The sequence below is a fragment of the Sander lucioperca genome, chromosome 6, assembly GCF_008315115.2.
Source record: "Sander lucioperca isolate FBNREF2018 chromosome 6, SLUC_FBN_1.2, whole genome shotgun sequence".
Classification (NCBI taxonomy): Eukaryota; Metazoa; Chordata; class Actinopteri; order Perciformes; family Percidae; genus Sander; species Sander lucioperca.
The window spans coordinates 9,588,701-9,606,929 of NC_050178.1; the positions used below are offsets into that span (position 1 = coordinate 9,588,701).

The 18,229-nt window shown below is 41.7% G+C and overlaps 1 long non-coding RNA gene across 1 annotated transcript in view; it reads left to right on the top strand.

Annotated features, from left to right (window-relative positions):
• The first annotated feature begins 5,364 nt into the window (after positions 1 to 5,364).
• Positions 5,365 to 18,229, top strand: part of LOC116051406 — a 36,714-nt gene continuing 23,849 nt past the window's right edge. Inside the window, exon 1 of the long non-coding RNA XR_004897609.1 lies at positions 5,365 to 5,635. This is a non-coding gene — a long non-coding RNA (uncharacterized LOC116051406). The remainder of the gene's footprint in view (positions 5,636 to 18,229) is intronic.

Genomic DNA, 18,229 nt, shown 5'->3' on the forward strand with positions numbered 1-18,229 from the left:
TGCTAGAAATTGCAACAAAAACAGGTTAATGAGGAATAGAGCAATCCAGAAGCAAATCAAACCACTGTAAAGTAAAGCAGGATAAGTTGTTTCCCTTTATAGATTCCAATAGGAAAACTACTGACAGGTCCTTTTAACCTAGAACTGCCATACGCTGAATCACCATGTGTAATGCATCGGCGAGAGTGATTGCAAGTATAAAACAGTGGCATGAAATCCACACAGTAAAACACGAATGATGCACTATTGATTTGGGCCTCCGGTTGTGCTTCTCTGATCTCTCAAAGCTGAGAAGGGTATGTCTGACTGACAGGTGTGTTGATTTTAACTTAGACCTCCAGCTCACTTTGACATAGCTAAGAAAATCCTCCAGTACAACTATAGATAGATGTGATAGAATCAGATAGAGGGTATAGCTAGAGAGAAGAGCTGCACTGAAGCTTTTATTCCACTTAGTCTGAGCATCAGTGGCTTATTTTAATCTATCATGATCTGAGGTATTTACTAGTAATGAGAGCTCTGTTTCTATTTGTCTTCTAGGGCTAAACTGCCTTTGTTGCTACTAGTAACTGAACCTCCCCGATCATATCAACCTCAGAATCATGGAGTTCACTGCTAACTATGCTTGTACAGTCTTAAGACTTGATTGGAAATTATTAATTGTAAATTGTGTTTTAGCTCATAAGTAGGTCATTGTTGATTAGAGTTATGTTGCTTTTGAGGTGAGTGTTTTGTGAAATGGTAAGTCTTTATATTCATAGTGTGTATGTGTGTGTGTGTGTGTGTGTGTGTGTGTGTGTGTGTGTGTGTGTGTGTGTGTGTGTGTGTGTGTGTGTGTGTGTGTTGTTTTAATGTATTTTTATCCACCATGAAACCTTCCCCGAAGGGATAAATAAAGTTTATTGGATTGAATTAAATTGAATTGAAATGGCCCTGCGATGGCTAGAGTGAACCTTCAGAGTCAAAGCCCTCCTAATTTGACACACAGCACGGACAAATCTATATTAAATTATTTCTTTAAACGTGATGGAGTTGGTGTGTAGTGTTGTGCTGTAAGGAAACAATATTGCTCATTTGTTTATAGTAGTTTAGTGTTTTAAGTAATTTAAGTCTACTTGGCACTTTCGTTTAAATATTGTATATAGTACATATTGTGTATACTATTGTAATCTGTTTGTGTGTCTGAAATTTATGTGGATTGTCAGGTCTCTTTTGATAATAAGACCCTGTGTCTCAATGAGATTACCTGTATAAATAAAGGTAAAATAAATACAAATACATTTCTGAATCTTGTCATGCTTTGTTTAAGGGTTTGTTGTAACATGCTTATAATCCTTAGTCCCTTTACTGCATTTTTTTTTTGTGTTTTTCATTTTTTTACCCAATATACCTATGCCAGTTTCTTGGAAGAATTTACCATCTAATAAGTGTCGCTGGTGCCACTGGCTTGTTTTTTTACTTGTGTAAATTGTTTGTGCATATTTAGCTTGCCTTGATTGTGCAGTATATTGTAAACACTATATAAATAATGTGATTTGTCTTGCTATTGATTGCTTGTTTTTAGTATGGCACATGGGCTTGCAACATCTGCCCAACTAACATGTATAATTTACTCAGCTTGCTTGTGTCATTTTTAAATAAAGAGAATTTGAGATTTATAATGTCAATTTTTAAACAGTGCTTTGTGGCTTCTTCAACTAGAACTGTGGCCATCTATAGGGATTGCACTAGAGAGGATAAAGAAGTCACTATTGTCTAATGCAACTTTTTGGATGGCTTACTATGTCATCCTTGGAGAATAAATGCTGTTTGGTGAAAAAGGGTCGCACGCCGTCCATGGTGCTGATTTGGGATCAGCTTTGAAGCAGCTTTCACCCACTCTCTCTGGTAAGGGAATTTGTTGTTGTTTTTTTTACCTTTTATTTATCCAGGTAAGTCGATTAAGAACAATTTCTCATTTGTAACGACGACCTGTCACATTCACACAGTTACACATTCATACCTGGAAGCTGCCCAGTACAACCACAGTCTGATCTGCTGGCCACTGAGTACTTGGTGCGGTTGGGGTTAAGGGCCTTGCTCAAGGGCACCTCAGTGGTGGTAATGAGGGACAAGCTCACTTTTTCCCCACCCAGATTTTATCCTGCTGGTCTGGGGATTGAACCGGCGACCTCCCGGTCACAAGCTCTCTCCTCTAACCTTTGGGCCACCACAGCCCAAAATTGGGATCAGCTTTGAAGCAGTTCTCTCCTACAGGCTTTCATTTGAAAATAAGGAGTTGTCCATGGTGCTGATTTGGGATCAGCCTTAAAGTAAAGTAGGTAAGCCTTATAAAACTAACTTTCTGTCATATTTGCTGCAACTGACCCTATGTTCAAATAGAACTACATGAACCTGGCACCACCTACAGCCTGTAGTGCGATTTGTAAAAATCCACCGCTCCCTGTTCAGATGCACCAATCTGGGCCAGGGGGGGTGTCTAACTGCGTGTCAATCACTGCTCATACACATGCATTCATTCTCCATTTTGGGGGGAGGGCCTTAAGAGACCGTTTTGGGCTTATGCGGAAAGGGGGGAGGGACTGAGAAGTTGTCGATGTTCAAATTTTTTGTCCTGGATCTTCACAATCCTACCTACGGCACCTTTAAGGCAACTCTCTACCTCAGTTTTCCATTTGAAAATTACTTTCCCATGCTGTTGATTTTAAATCAGCTTTTAACCACAGTCTGCCATTTGAAAATGAGAAGTTGTCTATGGTGCTGATCCCAAATCAGCTATGACGCAGCTCTCTCCCACAGTCTACTGTTTGGAAATGAGGAGCTCTCCATGGTGCTGATTTGAAATCATCTTTGAAGCAACTCTCTACAGGCTTCCATTTTAAAATTGAAGGAGTATGGGGCAATGGCCATAAACAGCAGCTCACAGCATCTTTAACTGACTGATCCTACCACTGTAACACAATATGACAGTTAGAATGTTGCAAGTAGCTGCTCTGTGCTGTACATGTAATCATGCCAAGTTGATTTATATTGTAGGGCTATGAACAAGAGGTGTTTTAAACCAGCTGTTTTCCCCAAATACAGAAAATACAAAGCAATTGGGTCTATCTGAAGTGGCTGTGACCTAGTAGGCTATTGGCTTTTAGAACTGGGCAAAAGCAATATTGGAAGTGTGAGCATGGATAGAATCATAAGAGCAGATGGCTATAATCCACAGGAGCAAGTGTGGCAGAAACATCTCTTTAATGGGAGAAAAAAATAGATTGCTTCAGTAACCTTTGAATAGTACCTTCCTTTAAAATCATTTCCACATGGGAGATAGAGTATTGTACTGGTGAAGAATCCTGGTAACACTAACCGTACCACCTCTGGACCTTTTACCAATTGTCCCTCACCTCTCTCTCTCTCTCTCTCTCTCTCTCTCTCTTTCTCTCTTTCTCTCTCACAGCTCTGTATTGATCTTCTGCTGGTTGTGTCTTACAGTACTATATCCACAGATATTTATGTTTGTAGCTGCTGGTCTCCGGTTCCCATTACGGGCTTGAGCGATAGGCACGGGCAGTGTTTCAACACCTCGCTGCTGTGGAAAAATGTAATATTCAAGAGGCATGTCCTTAGTCAGCACTTCCATCCCTGGAGCTGGCTATTGAAATGACTAGGGACAGCAAGTATACTAAAGCACAATGCAAAGGTTGAGCTTCAAGAAAAAAGATGATTACAAGACAAAACCCTTTGCTTAAATATTACAAATTAATTCAATTTTGTCCTTTCACTGAATTTCAAATTGTGGGACAATTTGATTTTCAAACAAACCAAGTGTCTCAGCTATGGCTAAATGTATGAAAACAAATCTTAATGTTGACAAATTAATTTGAACACCTAATAGAAAAGAACTGTAACTCTGAAGGGAAATGTAGAAAATGATATCAGCTCAAAGGCCAATTAGCAGTATTATTAGCTAGAAAAGATCAAATCAACACTTATGTCTTCAAACCAACTTCAGGCAGAAATCCAAATATTGCCAAATCCACTATGCTTAAATTGCAGGAGTGTCACCGAAAAAATAATCGATTATACCATATCAAGGAAATCAATTCAAAATCCAGCACATACCAAACACTGACAAAATGCATTAACAACAAGAAAGAGTGGTCATAAGATAATACTGACCATCCAATAGCAACACATTGGACATTATGTCGGTTCCCAAATGCAACAAAATTCCATACATTTTTTTCACATAATCTTCTGCAACCAGCCAGTCATGAAGTCCTTACTTGGGATTAACATGAGAATAAATATAACCTATTGCTTTCTCGCTTTTTCTCTCACCCTCTGACTCACCCCCACCCCATCCCACCCCGCCTCCTTCTCCTATTTCTCTGAGTCTCTCTTCCTCTGTTCAGCGTCTCTCTGTGAACAGCCTCGGCTTTTGAAATCCTTGTTGGTACATCAGCTTCCTAACCTTCCTAACCTTGCTGACTGAGCCTCTGAGAGACTCCAGCTGGTTGTGATGGTGGGTAATCTGCAGCAGAAATATCTCCTTCTCTCTCTCTCTCTCTCTCTCTCTCTCTCTCTCTCTCTCTCTCTCTCTCTCTCTCTCTCTCTCTCTCTGTCACATCTTTGTCCCTTGTCCTTCTGTGCATATTGATTAACAGGTATATCACTTCAGGGAAATGGGCATACTTGACATTTTCGTCTTGTTCAAAGAAAATACAACTGAATCTGATTACCACCTCCAGACTTCATCACAGTCCATTGTGCTCAAGCATTTCTTCATTTCCACTTACTGTTGTTTTCTACCACTTTAAAAAAAAATATGATTGTCTCTACTGCAGCTGGCCTCTAACTCTTTGCAATGATGAGAACAACACTGCACAGAAAATAAACAGAAAATTACAATCTATACTCATGTAGAGACTTGACTGAGGAGTAAAGTTATGGAGTTGAGGAATGCAAGTGAATAACACAGTCATATTTGAAAACAAGGTCGACAGAGAACAGCAGCAACCTCAATTTACCCAAGTCGTAAATGCCTTTAGCTCTGAATGTTATGGATTCAGTTTGTGTTTCAGCATTCTCTGCTTTTGTTTTCTTTCACCATACACACACAAATGTAAAAAATATTTTTAGTTTGACTGTAATTGTATAGGTTATAATAATTCAAAAATACACAATGCTCATACAATTGTGCCAAAATCACAAGGGTGTAGTTTAAGGTGAATGAGATGTATTTAGAGAATAAGGTTAAAATAAAAATGCTTCTCTATTACTTTGTATGGTGGCTCCGTTGATGGCCATACTACTTTTTTTCTCTCTCTCTCTTTCCTTCTCTCTCCTCCACCTCTTAATTTGTAGGTTCCCTCCATCACCACCAGGGGCTTTCCACACCGCGCCGTTCCGTACCGAGAACGGCTTGGCCGTCCCTCTCCCTGCGCTTCTCGGAACGGAGACTCCAGACGCGCAGCGCGGTGGCAGACAAGGGCGCACAGAGCGTCTATCCCTCTGATTTTTATCACACAGAGGATCGTACACTTTTCATTCCGGGAGGAAGCGGCAAGTTGAATAGCCTTCACCACATCCTACTGCAACTTGTCAAGGCAAAGACATTTGTTTCCGCCGCTGGATAACAAAGGTAGGACTTTAGTGGGTGTTTGAATTTAATAGGAAAGTTCACAGTGCCGTGGCTTGGTCTTGTAACATACAACTCTACCGGACTTACATACTGTCTTTCGACATTGCACTGTAGGAGTTTTGTGTGCACTGCAATAGAGGGAAATTGCACAAATGCATTTTTTTGTGTGCATGCGTGTATGTGGCAGAATGGTGGCTTTTGCATTTCATTGAACCTTTTTAATCTTCACTTCAAGGCTGAACATCACCGCCTAACTTGTTGCCACTTGAAACACAATTAACGGCGGGTTAGAGCAGTCGGTAATGAGCGCTGCGCAGGACACCAGTCTTGATTCCGATCCTATTATATGATTTTGACAGTACGGGCTAATTGTAACGATTTTCAGGTTACGGTGAAGTAGGAAACGGTGTCCGACGGGTTATACAAGCTGTGATATGACTGCACATTGATAATTGTATCGCATGTATTTATTGTATAGCAACGTATCTGAGTTAAGATTGGGCAGCAGCAGTAGTGTGCGTATGCATTTCATGTGGCATGGCTGTGGAAATTGAAACACTCCTGTGTTAAGAATGTGCAGCTACCTGCAATGAATAGTATACATATGTGTAAATATGGAGGTCAGCCAAATTGTAGCAAACAACACCAAATGGACAAAGACCAAATGGAAAGGATGTTTTTTGACTGCACGAACCTCCTGCACAGTGGGATGCCTTTCCGAGGACTGCAGCCACTTGATGCGCCAACAGGATGCATTTAGGGAAGTTGGATGTGTGCCACTGTGCCTTAAAGCCATGCTGTTGAATGACTAAATGCAGATTTACAAGCAAACTACCATCTATATATATATATATATTTTTTTTTTTTTTTTTTTTTTAATTTTTAAATTTTTTATCAATAAGCAATATATTGAAGTCATATCCGGCTTTGTGATAATACAGATGTTGTAGATTAAAACGTTAAAGTCTTGATACAGAGAATAATAACGGTCGGTCATTTCTCTTTTTGAATTATGTTTATCACTTACGTGCACATACTACCATCACTTGTTTAATTAAATATTTAAGATGAAGTCATTTATATTTCGTATTTTAATAAGTTTTAATCTTCACGTACATCTGATGGATATTCACAAATCTAATTAGCATCAACAGCAGTTTATTTCCTGTTTATTTAACACATTTTGCTGGACATGATCCAAATGCTGTGCAACATGCTTTTCTGTTACTGTGTCTTTGAATTCTGCTTCTCTGCTTCTCAAGACACATTTCATTGTGATTTGTTGCCTCTTTTAAGTTGATTTATATAAACCTACCCACATTATTTGTAGACATGACATTTAAATTTACTTCAATGTCGTTTGTTTAACTCATAAGACAGTCAGTCTTAAGAGACAGAAACATAGTAGCTCATTAGAGACAAAAGCTTCCTTGGGCTGTGATTTAGCTTTCTGCAATCTTAAATACACTGTACTGCCATACATACATCACAAGTACAAGATTGATCCAACTCATTCCTTCCCAACTTAATATTTGTTTTGTAGGGAGGCAGGCACGCCATCTCTGTGGTATCTGGATGAAATACAACCTATTTCCAACAGTAGGACTTGTTGGCGCTTCATATCTCAGAATATGATTTGTGACTGTGGGGTTACAGTATACTTTAAGCTTGGATTTTACTGAGTGACCCTCACTGAGGTTAAAAATGCTTTACTCCTTCAGGGTGTCTGCATTCTTGACTTGTGTGTAGTGGCATGTACGTTTGGTGTGTGTGTGTGTGTGTGTGTGTGTGTGTTTGTGTGTGTGCATGCTTGTAAGTGTGTACATGGGGAACTGTGTTTGTGAGACTGCCCGCATGCCTCAGTTTATCATTTATCCTGAGATAATTGGTGTTTGGGAAAGTAAGAGGAATGCCTCTAGTCCCAAAAGCCAATCAATTACTTTAATTTTCCAATTAGATGCTGATCTGTACAGAAATCCATCAAAGAGGCGGGACCTCTGGCTGAGGACCATGGCCTTTATTGACCATGTGTTTGGAAAATTGATTTTTGCAGGTTAAAATATAGAAAGAAAATTGGTTGATGTAGAGATCAGCAGATGAAAGGCAGAATTCATGCTTTAAAGTTAAGTCTCCCCAAGCATGTTGCTGTTCTTATTGTGATTTTTATTCATATTCTCATAAACAACATAATTAAATTATAATTAAGTCTCGTGCAAAACCTCCCTGAACTGTTTACAATTTAAGAGTTAAGTTTTCTAGATTTCTGCCGTGCTGAAACAAATGGCTGTGCCATTGTGCAAATGCCTCAGAGTGTGGTGGTTGTGGTCTTTTACTGTAATTTCTTCTTTATTTACTAAACCTATCTTGACTAAAACCACAGGAGGCAATGTGTTTTTTTTTACAAGGCTCTATAAAACAAATTTAAGATCAGCTGATTGGCAGACATGCACGTACACACATACGTGCACACACACAAAATACACATCTCTTAACTGTTAGGTGATACGGAATCTAATATACTGTATAATGTGCATTAGCTACCTTACTGTCCATTCCAGAAACGTATCTGCTTTGTATCCTGGACTCATTTATTCAGCCGGTGGTCTAACCAGGGTGTACATTACAAGGGCCATGTAGCAGTAACCCAGATGGCAGAATGGGCTGATTGTGATTTATGTACCAAAAGTGAATGCATTACTGTGAGCTTCTAGAGTCAGTGCCAGTTCCAGGCAGGCATTTTTACACATTTTCAACACGCACAGACCCACACAAATTACAGATACACAAAAATCAGAAGCTTACTTACATGCAAAACTTTGTTAATACTAATGTGTGCATATAGTAAAAGTTCTATCTCTCGCTCTGTCCCTCTGTCTCTCTCTCTCTGTGTCACACACACACACACACACACACACACACACACACACACACACACACAAACACACACAAGCGTACACAGCCCTCCTGAAAAATCGTTTAGATGAAGCAGTCTACAGTTGTGACACATTGATTACCGTTTACCAAGCTGTGGCATAAATGTGGTGTGTAAAGGAGAGATGGCTCGGACAGACATAGTGAGAGAGAGAGCATGGAAAAAGGGCAGAGAGAGTGAGAAAGAGAAAAGGTGAGATTGAGACACTGATAGATGAAAGTGATAGATGGGCAGTAAAAATGACAGTTACAGGGGTAAACCTGGGGATATTTATCGCTAACAGAGAGGGGACCAATTAGGCCAACTAATTGATCTGGACCTGTTTTTAGGTGCCTGGTTCATTCGCAGCCAGCTTAGTATACTATCTCTCTCTCTCTCTCTCTCTCTCTCTCACACACAGTCACACTCCTGACTGTTCACTGTCTTGTCGCCGGTCAGGGCCGGTCAGCCCTTAGTCACTTCATTACTCCCTCCGGGCAGGGACTGCATCAACCATATTAACTCTTGAGCTCTGTGATGGAATCGCTAGGTAGGAGGAGATATAGAGCTGGAGCTGTGGACAGGCTCCATGGTAGATTTGCCAGTCCTGCTAAATATGAAGCTTCATCCAGCAGGCATGAAGCTTAGCTTGGCCTAGCATAAAAATTGGAAGCAGGGGAAAAATATATGTAATTTGTTTTGATTTGCACACAAACAGACATACAAAAACGACGGTTGACAGTGGTTTGAAAGGACTTGTACCATGAAGTAGGACTTGGAATATAAATCTAGAGGTACTGGCAGATTTTTTTTTTACTTTGGTTTGGAGCTAGCCTACCTGCCTGCTCTGGCTTCATATTTTGGGTACAGACATCAGATTGGTATCAGTATCAACAGTGTTATTGTTATTTTTCAGTTCATTTAGACAGTTCAAACATAACCATGTCAACACTAAATTCCCACCATATATTTTACGACCATTTGGTGTGTTAGTGTGTATGTGATGTGCTTTGATGATTTTGTATTTACATTTGAAAGCAGCTCAAAAATTGTAATCGTTTATTCAAACCAAAGAAACTGAGGAACTAACCTTAACCCTAATCCCACTAAATGTTACAAGTTGCACGATACTTTGATTTCCAACCTAACAAAGAACTAAGCAACAAGAGGAGAAAAATGGACACTAACAAGACAACAAGAGTCCATCTGTCCTGTTATGATGCCGTAAAATCTGTTGATATGGGATCGGTCTCTTCAGCCATTTGAAATCAAAGATGCACTACTGAATGGAGAGTTCAAACAAAATCTGAAACCATGCTTTCAAATGTACAGTCAATTAAAGGACTGTTGGGCAGTGAATTGAAGTATATACTTTTAGACAGACTAAAGCAATTGTTGGGGTATTAATTAAACATTTTTTTGCATATTAACTGTACTGCACTGAAATGGAAAAAAAGAAAAAAGTATATTTAGATAATAAAAAAAAAAAAAAAACATGACATTCAGCCTATGGATAGCATCAGGATTTTAGTTGTTCATTGTTAGAATGGTATATGCACCATTTTAGCCCGGAATAGTAAGATTTGATTTGGGACACGTGTCATTCTGAATGCAATGATGAACATATTGCATGTACGGTACACTGTTGATGGTTGAAGAAATGTATTTCATGTTCAGTTCTCCTGGTGTGCTGTTGTTTGTTCCTGCGTCAATGTGCATGATTTCCTGGAGGCAGGATTCCATCTCTGGTGATAGGTTCCAGATAGTCATCTGCCTTCTGTAGCTGGTCTGCTGGTCTTAGTTTTTGCCTCTTGCGCTGGAGTGGGATGAACAACTGCTTTGTAAACAGGTAGTTCTTCACCTGGATGTCACGGTTCACAAAGACTCTTCCTCGGAGTCTGGCATAACCCTTCTGGCACAGCTTATGCGGTGGTGTATTTCTGCATCAGTGTCGGCTTTGGAGGGATAAAGGCTGCCAAGGTAAGGAAAGTCATCCACATTTTTAGGCTGAAATATTTGATGTGTATTGAGTCACACAAACGCAGAGTTTCACCACACACATACATTCTCATGCACACACGTTCGCACACATTTCCACACAGATATGAGGGGATTTTTTTGTATGAAAGAGATTAAAATGAACAAAGGATTAGAGGTGATGTGAAGAAGAATAAGTTATTATTGTTTTGTTTGTATTTCTCAGATTTATGCATGCAACATGCAATTGTATCCTCTGCTTGGCAAGGGACTGTAATGCCAGTAAATATGACTTTCATTCAGTTTGACAGGGGAAGTTCATGTTTTTTCAGCTCTTGTCTCATATCCGATTATCTACTGCCAGTATGAGGTGACATATTTACAGACTGAAGATGCTCATTGACAATGAGTGTCCCTGAAATGGGATTTATGATGGGCTGTCAGTTTCAAAGACCTACAGAGTGACGTAGGTACACCCATAATAGAAAATACATCTCTCTCTGTAGTCTAGTTGGCTTGCAAACTAGACCATGAAACACTTCATTATTTAAATAAACCTATTTAATTAGTTAATTTGGTTCAGTAAGTTTAAAGCTGAATTGTCTTTTAGAATAAAAAGTGGCAGGCATAAATGCCAGATTTTTGCCTTTGTGACTGATTTTTCCCAATGTTTGAAATTCATTAAGTATACACACAAGTGCAGCATTGTGGCTCAGTAGTTAGAACTGGTGCTCAGAGCAAAAGGAATCCATACTCCTGGGTTTCCTCCAGCTGCCCCAGTTACCTGCCATAGTTCAGATTCATGCATGTAAGGTTGATTAAAGACTACAGCATTTAAGTGCAAGGGAGTGTCTATGTATGTCATGTCTATCTGTGAACTGGCAACTTGTCATGGGTATTTTCCAGCCTTCTGTACAGTCTATGTTGGGACAGGCTCCAGCATCTTGTGACCCCGAGTAGGAATAAATGGATAAGACAATGCATGGGCGATTTTTCTTGGATCCTTTTTAAGGGCGCTCAAGCCCCCCTAAATTTCATCTCATCCCCCCTAAAAATTATAGTACTAAAAAAATGTTTTTTTAAATACATTTTTGTGCTTAGAGTTTGCGAACTTGTCTGTTAGTAACAGATGACAAACAATTACAGGTTCAAAGGGCTTGAAACAGGTTTAATATCCCGTGTCGCCGATGCTATGCACCTGTAACCCAGTCAAGGAAAGGGTCAACAGAAACGTAGTTTTGGCCAATCAGAGGTGGTTGTGCCAGACTCCCGCCTTTGGCTGAGTCTCTATCTAATCTGTCAGAGGGAGAGCAGGAGTACGGTTGGAAATTTTTATTTTGGTAGTCCCCAGAGAAGAAATTGGTAATTTCATGCCGCAGATTAGAACTGAAATTGAAACGTAAGCAACTAAAATTGCTAAATGTTAGAACATTGTGTCAAATTGGTTGTTATTGCTATGACTTATAAAGTTTCAGGTTTAGTTCCATCGTAGTGTTAATAGTGTCAAAAAACGTTATCTGACATTGTTGTTCAGTAGCTAGCTCAGAGATTATTGGCTAATGAAATTATTGATTTAGAAAGGGGGGGGGGCGTTAGCACTTTTGTAAGGCACTGTATCTGTGTCACATTCTCATTAGGGGCTGAGCCCCCCTACAGGTCTGATCTTAGAATCGCCCTGGGACAATGGATGAATATACAAACATCAATACAGAATTTGTATATTCAAAATTTCAATCCAAAGCTTTTCATTCAGAATTGCAGCCTAGCAACAGACAGTTGGCTCCTGCAAGTGTCTTATACAGGCTTCAGACACTTTTCTTTGTCTTGTCCTCCTCTCTCTCTCTCTCTCTCTCTCTCTCTCTCTCTCTCTCTCTCTCTCTCTCTCTCTCTTTCTTTCTCTCTCTCACTCTTACTTTGGCTGATACTTACTTGTGGCTGATAAATAGTTCTAGTATAATGATGTTTGTTGTGTAACATGGAACTCATTGCTTAGCATAGTGATATTTTCTCTGTCTCGTTGGTCAGAGGGTAAAGTATATAATATGTGTCAATTTAAAAAAGAATGAGTAATTTATAGTACTCATAATGTTGATGTAAAGTGAAATAAGTATAATTGTATAAATGTCATGATATAGAAAACATGTCAATTGCTTTATAGACAATGCAACTGTAGCTCCTTTCCCCTTCCTGCTTTTCAGCTTTGAAAATGGGAGATGATAAATAGTATTTGTAACATTATAATAAGTACTGGTATTTGCATAATGTTGAACTCATATAGTTACATTATTACATACAATATTGTATTAACTGCACTGTTAGAATCTATAACAGTTATGTATCTGGGTTGACAGAGAACAGCAGGTTTGTGGTAAGTGGCACTATAAGAAATGTGCCTGTAATCTGCATGGATATCGCTTCCTCCGGGCAAAGTAATAACTCTTATTACAGCCTCTTTTAAGGACTCCTTGGGAGTGGAACTAAGTTGTTTTCCTATGTGATGCTGTTGGCACCTTGCAGAGGCATAATGGACAAGACATAATCGCGGTTAAAGTGATACTGAGACGTTGGAGCCAATCTCTGTCAGGCATGAGAAAATGAGCCCATTTAAAGTACGATGTGATGCAAAAATCACAAGTTTGATTGTGCAGTGGAATTTTCCTCTGTGGGAAAGGGATGGATGATTGTTTAGGTATGAGTGCATGACATGTTTTTGAAAAATACTAATCAATACTTTTTCCTCTTACTGGCATCACAATCGGTGATCACCTGAAGTCTTGGTGGGTTTGTTCATTTATGGGTCTCCAGGTGTCTGGAGAGGCCAATCCTGGATCCACAGGTTCTGTTGCAATGGGGACAGGTGTGGGTGATGGTAGTGGTAGTTAAAGGAGCGCTTATGGTGGTCGATCTCTCCTTTCTTTGTTGCCCCTTCTCTACTGTGGCACTGTATAGGTCCTTTTCTTGCTGTGCTTTGTCTTCATAGACCATCCTGCTCCATAGGTTTGGAGAGCCACCTCCTCCCAGTTGTTGAGGTTAAAGTGTCACTTTCTCAGGTGGGCTTTGATGTTGTCTTCATACTGCTTTCTCTGCCCCCCTTTGGGTGCATTGCCCTTTCTTCAGTTAAAGCATATACAGTATCTGCCACCCACTACCACATATACACAAACATCAATAAAGATAAAAACTTTTAAGTTTTCATGCGTTTGCTGAATTATGTATTGGGAACACACTCTTGGGGATAGTCGTACAGTCTTGCTAATAGTATTAGCTTTTGCTGGGCAAAGTATGCTTACACACACTCAAAAATCTCTGACACACACACCAACATGCTGACAGATAAGTGCATGGGCATGCATACACAGATACATCATACACATTTAGAGTAATACAGCGTGCCTCCGTGCTGAAACGTTCAAAAGTTTCTTCCCTTGTGAAAACATTACCTACTTGGATAGAAATTTAGGAACTTTAGCATGGATAGACAGACCAATTTGAACTCTAAACTAACTTTTCTTGATAAAATACTTTTTATTGCCTTTAGATGGCATAGGTATGCAAGAAGAATCTCCAAGGTCATCAATACTCTATGACTCTTAATTTTAAAACAAATGAGTGATCATTTATAGACCCCTTTACTCTACGGCAGCCGTCCAGGCTTTACTGTGTGATGGTAAACCAACATGCATTCGGGTCAGTCTGCTTGTGTTTTCACCCTACATCACAGATTATGGTCATGAATCCATCAATTGAGCTGTCTGTGCTGGACAACAAAGCATTCAGCTCAGCTCAACATCTCAGACAGGGGGAAATGCATAGAGTAGCACGTTTGGTCACGGGTGGGCTAGAGCATCCACACCCACCGGTGCATTTACGTCTGACAGAGAGAAGAACATTGGACACTGTGTGTTTTCCTGCGAGGCGAAGAGATCTACAGCTGCCTGACCGTATCTCTGCCAGATCTGTCCTACCACCTGTGGGTGGAGAGTCCACTCCCCCGTACAGAGGGATCACCCGTGACAGGAGATCTGCACCCCTGTTTAGAACGCCTGGCACGTGTGTTGCTCGAAGAAACAGCAGTCTCCCGCTGCTCCACAAAATCACTGTGCGAGCTAACTTGTGCAACTGCAGTGATCGAGTGCCGCCCTGGCGGTTGATATACGCAACCACTGTAGAGATGTCTGTTTTCACTAAAACATGACGACCTTGGAGAAAGTGCAGAAAATGTTTCAGAGCCAGAAACACTGCCATAAGCTCCAAGACATTTATGTGAGCCTGGGCTAATCTTCGGCTCCATGTGCCATTCACTGTTCTCGCTCCCCATCCTGACAGGGATGCGTCCGTTGTCATGGTTACTCTGGATGACACAGCCCCTAGCGGGATGCCCGATGCGAGAGTCGCCGTGTCTCTCCACCAGAGTTATTTTCACCCTTCGGCTGTGTGGGCACAGGTGTAATGCTGCAACCCAACGCTGAAAATTCCTCATCATTAAAAGCCCCAAATGTACCACAGACACTACTGACGCCATCAGGTGAGTTATCACCGTAGTGGAATCTCTGACTGCCTGCTCCTGAGAGTGGGAGCAGACCAGATAGTCGTCTATGTACGAAAATATTCTGATACTGCTGTTCCTTAACGGAGACAGCGCTGCCTCCACACACCTGATGAACACCCTCGGTGCTAACGACAGCCCGAATGGTATGGCTTGGTATTCGTAGGCTTTGCCCCGATACGCAAACCTTAGAAATTTTCTGTGTGCGGGATAAATAGCGATGTGGAAATATACATCTGAAAGATCTATCATCACAAACCAGTCCCCCGGGCGGATTGAACAACAGAGCACTTTGTGTGTTAACATCCTGAACGTGTATTTTCGTAGGTGTCTGTTTAACACACAGAGTTCTAAAATCGGGCGAAGTGATGAGCTCCCTTTCTTGGGAATGAGGAAATAGCGGGAGTAAAACCCCTGATGCGTTTCCTCGCTCGGCACAGCTCTGATCGCTCGTTTGTTTAATAGGGATGTTATTTTGTCCTCTAGGACTTGTGCTGCATCCCCTTTTGTCATTGAATCTGGTTGGTTTCATAGCAAACTGTAGCCTGTAACCCTGACAAACAGTGGATAAAACCCACAGGTGAACTGCGCATGCACGCCAACAGTCTGCTCGGGCAGAGAGGGGGCCCCTGGAGTCGCACTGCAGTGACGTCACCTCCCTGGGCTGGAGGAAGCGGTCTGCCCTGGGAAGAGTGTGAGCTCCCCCTGCAGTGACCTGATGGTTCAGTTTTTTTTTAATTTTGTTTTGAGGGGAGCATTTCGCCTTTGGCTCTGCGCCTGGATGCGAGAATGCAGGCTTTATTTATTGCCTCTTTGAACATGGTAGAATTGCTTGGTGACACCGTGAACATGGTGAAAGCCACCTCTCTGTCCCTAATGGGGGCGGGGTGTGTGTTTTTGGGGTAGGCAGAGATCAAAGGCTTCGCCCTCTTGTTTTCTGAGGGTGCTGGCCTCTTTCATCTTCTCTAGAGCTGGACCAAACAGGCCTTTGTTGGGGTCGTATGTTGCGTCCATGACCTGTACTTTCTGTGTGTCACTCAGGCCCGATAGGTTCAGTCACAAGGCCCTCTCACCTGCGACTCCGAGCCCCATTACACGGCCGCAGCCTTGCACTGCACCCCATGAGGAGCGCAGCACCAGGTCATTCACCACACAGATTTCGTCCCAGAGGATTAGGAGCTGGCTGGGTTAGGAGCCCCTGAGTCCAGCTGATGGCCCATCTCCTCGAGGACTTCAGCCTGGTACGCAGCCAGCAGTGTCATTGCATTTAGAGAGCACACTGACTGTGCTGCATATCTGTACATCCTCTGAAACGTGAAGGCGGTGAGGCGCTCCATGTTGTTAGGCATAGGAATGCTGTGGGAGGCTGAGAGAGAGCGGCGGTTTGGGTGGAGGTGCTGAAGGCTCCACCACTGGGGGTTCGGCCAGCCCCAGTGCTTCCATCCCGTGGATCTCCAGCTTAGAGCAGCCCTTGGTTGGGAGCCTACTCTTAAATGGGTTGGACCAGTACCGGCTCATTTCCTTCATACAGGTAGGCACTGCCAGCAGAAACTGTTTCGCAGGCGGCTGGGCTGGTGGAAGCCTCTTGCTGTCATCTAGGTCTCTCTCTTTAGTGCCCATGCAGGCTATGCACATTGGGTGAGTGTCCCTGCCCGAGATGGATGCCCCACATGATGTGGGGCACAGGCAGGATACAGCCTCACTAGCCTTCGGCTCCGGCCCTTTGGCGGCGGCCACTGCTGAGGACATAGTGCTGGAAAGGAAGAAAAGCGGCGTAAATATACAACCTTAGCAGGCACGTCGTAACACGTTAGCCTGTCGGCAAGATTAGCACACGGGGTTTAGCCCGAGCTAACATTAACCGTGTACCGAAAAAGTTAGCTCGTCGTAACAGGTTAGCTCACTCCAGGTACCCGGTCCGGCTAACAAACAAATGCTAACCAAACCCAGGGAGGCTCGCCGTAACGCGTTAGCCAGAGGGTAAAAGAGTTACACAGCTAAGCAACTGATAAAGAAATACCAACTAACAGTTCGCCTTGACACGGACACTGCTTTAAACTGTGTAACCACAAGGTAAAAAACTTCTTGCGAAGTATTTACTCAGCGAATCCAGACTGGGTCGGGAACTGCGTTCGGCGACGTAGTCCTTAACGTTCGTCTGTGAACTGTTTAGCAGATAACCAACCAAGCTAGCCCAGAAGCGCTGAGGAAGCGTAGTATAGTTTTCTTCACGGGAAGAAAGCGAGAATGTTTTGTAAGGAGCTGGTCGACTGTGATTATATGAGGGGGCGTGGCCTTAGCACAGTTCGACCTGTCTGTCATGGACAGACGTGGTGTCATTGGAGCTTCCATAGTTGGTCATGCCGGGGCGATTCCCATAGTGAAACACCTCACTCTGTTGTCAAAGAACCGGGGTAAAGAACTCAAATATCACTGATTCAATGGTATGTCGATGCTCTAATTGTGCGAATGTTTGGTGTCTGCAGTGACAATGTAAAAAAATCAATGCTACATGAGCTGGCTGAAATGTCACCAAAATTAAATTAAATTAATAGAAATTGATGTGTAATGTGGGATATTTTGGCAGTCTATGCATTCAGGTGACTGTAATTGGATATGTTGTGTATACTAGTTTTGCCTTAATTGAGTCAAGGGTTTTAAGATAAAATGCTCAGCTCCTACATTTGGAAATTGTGTCTATAGTTACCTGTTCTATATCAACACTGCACAGATTACACAGCCTTTTCGTTTGTGTGATGTCTACTATCTGTCTGGCTCTATATTCTTTGTCCAATCTACTGTGTGTTCTTTTCTTGTGCACTCAGTCTCTCTTTGTCTCCTCTTGTTTCATAATTATTTTTCAATTCTCCCTCTTTTCCCTCTGTCTGTATCTGTGGTTCACAGTGACTCAGTGGTTAGAATTGTGGCCTTACATCAAGACAAGTTTAATCATAATTGTGTCTGTGTGGATTTAATATGTTCTCTCCATATGTGAGTGGGTTCCCGACTAGTGCATCATTTTCTTTCCACATGCCAAAGACATCCAGGTTAGACAAAGGAAACTGTGAAGTTCCCTGTAGGTATGCATGTCTTTATCTGGTAGCCCAATGCATGCTGGGATAGGCTCCCGTATAACCTGTTTAAAAAATGAATGGATGGA